The sequence below is a fragment of the Hylobates moloch genome, unplaced genomic scaffold (assembly GCF_009828535.3).
Source record: "Hylobates moloch isolate HMO894 unplaced genomic scaffold, HMol_V3 SCAFFOLD_8, whole genome shotgun sequence".
NCBI lineage: Eukaryota > Metazoa > Chordata > Mammalia > Primates > Hylobatidae > Hylobates > Hylobates moloch.
In genome coordinates this window covers 87272637-87276819 of record NW_026652283.1, presented here as the reverse complement: position 1 = coordinate 87276819, position 4183 = coordinate 87272637, and positions in this window count along the sequence as shown.

Below are 4183 nucleotides of genomic sequence, written 5' to 3'. Positions count from 1 at the left end.
TGGGGTAGTTTTTGTGTCCTGTTACATTCAGTGATTCAAATAAAATGAAAGGTATAAACACTCCTCATTTCCATTCCTGAAAGTCCTTCTTTGTCGATTAAAGGGACAAGCCTGGTACCTTCCTTTAAGAGCCTGCTGCTGCTGAGACCTCAATGTAATTGGTCTATGTGGCATGAGTTTTGGAAGAATAAATATATTCTCCCTGCTACTTTCCCTTAGCTAAGTTAGCTTCATCTTTGCCAAGTTCTTACAATCTACTTGGAGGTCGTTTCTTTGGGGCTTATTTATATCTAAGGCCCAGTCAGAGCAAGAGGAATCTATTCATATGGGTCAGCTGCATGATTTTGTTAAATGTGTTAAATTTAGTAACACCAGGAGGAAAACATTCTACTAGCTAGTGCTTAGCAGTGCATGGTTGTTACTTTTGTCTTCATCTCACAGTCCTTGCAGCACAGAAACAGCTGACCCTGCCACTCCTCACCTCATCGCCCAATGTGGCATCATCACAGTGTCTAAGAAGTTTCCTTGGAGGATCTGTGCTTACTTTGACAGTTGCCAACATATAGGCCTTGTGCTAAACTCTGACCAAATGCAAAACAGTAACAGTAAGAGAAGTGTCTTAGTTCGGGTTCCCCCTAAAGTAGCCCCTGAGATATGCAATTTATCTGGAAGCGATCCCAGAAAACACTGGCAGGGGGACAGAGAATTGAGACAGGAAAGGAAGGTAACTGCTGATGAAGGGTGCTTTATCAAGCAAAAATAACTGTAGCCTAATCACATGAAGGAAGTCTGGAAGCCAGCAGAGAACATACACTGCCCAAAGGGACAAAGGAACAGGGACTTCTGGAAGATCTTCAATTCCCCATAACTTCCAACCCACTGCATCGAGCAGAGCAGGCTTCAGTAGCCAGAGGATTAGGACAGCATGCTGGCAGCTGGTGCTGGCTCCACTACAGCTGTAAGGCTGTGGGGGATATGGGCAGAGCCCCAGCACTGTCCCCCACAATAGGTTTTTCCCAGTTCTTATCAAGTAATTCTTTCAGATGTCATAACATGGTGTGATAATGCTTGTACCTTGCCTGACAATATGTAGTGGCATCTTCTTTTGGTAACAGGCCCTAAACTTTAGTCCCAACAGCCATGACCCAGCTGGGCCAATCATAAAATCTCATGCTTCCAAGTGAAACATAAAGTAAGCCAAAACCATAATCTTGTAATTTGTACTGATAAAGCTCTTTCTTTACAAAACATTTTCAGAATAACATAAAATAAATTGAATAAAAATAGTTATTTTGGCCGGGCGTGGTGGCTCACGCCTGTAATCCCAGCACTTTGGGAGGCCGAGGCGGGTGGATCACCTGAGGTCAGGAGTTTGAGCCAGACTGACCAACAGGGTGAAACCCTCTCTCTACTAAAAATACAAAAAATTAGCTGGGTGTGGTGGCAGGTGCCTGTAATCCCAGCTACTCAGGAAGCTGAGGCACGAGAATTGCTTGAACCCAGAGGCAGAAGTTGCAGTGAGCCGAGATTGCACCACTGCACTCCAGCCTGGGTGACAGAGTGAGACTCCATCTCAAAAAAAAAAATATATATATATATATATAAAATATAAAATATAAAATATAAAAAAATACTCTGTCTCAATAAACAAACAAGCAAAACTGCTGTGCTGTGGCATGACATTTTAGGTTTTATTTTTTAAGACAGAGTCTTACTCTGTCGCCCAAGCCACAGTGCAGTGTCACATGTTGGCTCACTGTAACCTCTGCCTCCCAGGTTCAAGCATTCTTATGCTTCAGTCTCCTGAATAACTGGGATTACAGGGGCTCACCGCTGCACCTGGCTAATTTTTGTATTTTTAGTAGAGATGGGGTTTCACCATATTGCCCAGGCTGGTCTTGAACTCCTGGCCTCAAGTGATCCGCCTGCCTCAGCCTCCCAAAGAGCTGGGATTACAGGCATGAGCCACCGCACCCAGCAGGTTTACTTATTTTTTATTTCAGTTTTGTCCACCCTAACAAATATACTCCCTGATGCCCACCCTTGAACTCCCATGGACTCTGGGCTTGGGTCAAGATTGCTCAGGGGAAAACAAAACAAAACACAGAAAGAGAGAGCTAGAAGCATGTTGCTACACTTAAAATATCAGTTACCAGAAACTCAGACAGGCATACAAATTTGGAAAGATTTAAATAAGAGCAACTAAAGAATTAAAATAGAGGTATTTTTCCATGAGGATAAACTGTGACTAACTCTCTTTAGCTTGGGGCTGAGCATGGTGGCTCATGCCTGTAATCCCAACACTTTGGGAGGCCAAGGTGGGAGGATCCCTTGGGTCCTGGAGTTCAAGACCAGCTTGGACAACATAGTGAGACCTCTGTCTCTACAAAAATTTCTTTTAATTAGCCAGATGTGGTGGCACACACCTGTAGTCCCAGCTACTCAGGAGGCTGAAGTGGGAGGATTGCTTGAGTCCAGGTGTTCTAGGTTACAGTGGACTATGATTGTGCTTCTGCACACCAACTTGGGTGACAGGGCAAGACCCAGTCTCAAAAAAAAAAAAAAGAAAAAAAGAAAAAAAGAAAAAAAATACTCTTCAGCTTAGGAAGAAGATTAGATGAGCTCAAAGTCCATAAAAGCCTGAGATTTAGCTGGTGTCAACATATCATAATCGGAAAGTAGTACAGGACACTCATGACCCCAAGAATATTATTGTATAACTTGAATACAAATAGGATCTAGCAAGGTTTTGATAGGTGGTCACTTTATAATGGGTTGTGAAAGGGAAGTTAAGGAGGTTCAGGATATATTCTCAAGATCTTTTAACTTTGATATGAGAAATGAGAATTACTACACTCTCCACACCCAACAAAACAATAAAATGTTAATCAATGAAGGTACTCCAAGTCATATGGATCTTTGGTTAGATCCTGAAGGTTTGATCCAATCAACAAATATTTACTGAGCAACTACTATGTTCTAGACGTTGTGCTGAGAATACATCTGAGAATAAGACTACCTTGTGAATTAAGAGGGTTTAAGAAAATAAATAATATATTAAAATGTGCTAAATTTTAAAAAAGACAGAGCAGGGTAAGGGGCATTGAGAGTGCCGGGGGAAAATAAGTGGCAGTATTAATGAGATGGTTCAAGGAGGCCTCATTGGTGAGCCATGTGGCTCATGCCTATCATCCCAGCACTTTGGGGGGCCAGGAGGGAGGATGACTTGAGGCCAGGAGTTTGAGACCATCCTAGGCAATACAGCGAGACCTTGTCTCTACAAAAATGAAATTAAAAAATTAGCCAGAACGATGATGTGCACCTATAGTCCCAGCTACTCAGGAGGCTGGGGCAGGAGAATTGTTTGAGCCCAGGAGTTCGATGTTGCAGACAGCTATGATCATCCCACTGCATTCCAGCCTGGGTAACAGAGCAAGACCCCTGTCTTGAAAAAAAAAAAAAAAAAAAAAAAGTCTTATTGAGATGAGGAGAAGAGCCATAAGGATAAGTAGAGGAAGAGCATTCCAGGCAAAGGAAATGGCCAGTGCAAAAGTTCTGAAGTGACAGTGTCTCTGGCATGTTCAAGGAACAGCAAGGAGACTATTTTTCCTGTGAAGTTAGTGAGTTGGAAAGAAGAGGAAAATGAAGTCAGTGAGATGAGGGGAGTAGACTGTGTAGGTCTTGTGGGCCATGGTAGAGACTTTTTTTTCTTGAGACAGGGTTTCACTCTGTCACCCAGGCTGGAGTGCAGTGTAAAAAACACGGTTCAGTGCAGCCTCAACCTCCTGAGCTCAAGCAGTTTTCCCATCTCAGCCTCTCAAGTAGCTGGGACTACAGGTGTGCACCACCACTCCTGGCCCTATAAAGACTTTTGCTTACATTCTGGGAGGAAGGGGAACAATTGGAGGGTTTTGAACAGAGGAGAGCCATGATGTGACTCACATTTTACAAGATCATTTTCTCCTGCATTGAAAAATGGACTGAGGTAGGGCAGGGGCAGAGGGCAGGTGAACAAGTAAGAATTTAGGAGGTTCTTGCAGGAATGCAGGAGAAGTGATGGTGGTTTGGACTAGGGTGGAGGCAGTGAAGGTGGTAAGAAGTAGGTTCTGGATTATATTTTGAAGGTAGAACCAACAGGTTTTCCTGATAAATTGGATGTGGGGTGAAAAAAAAGGGAGAAGTC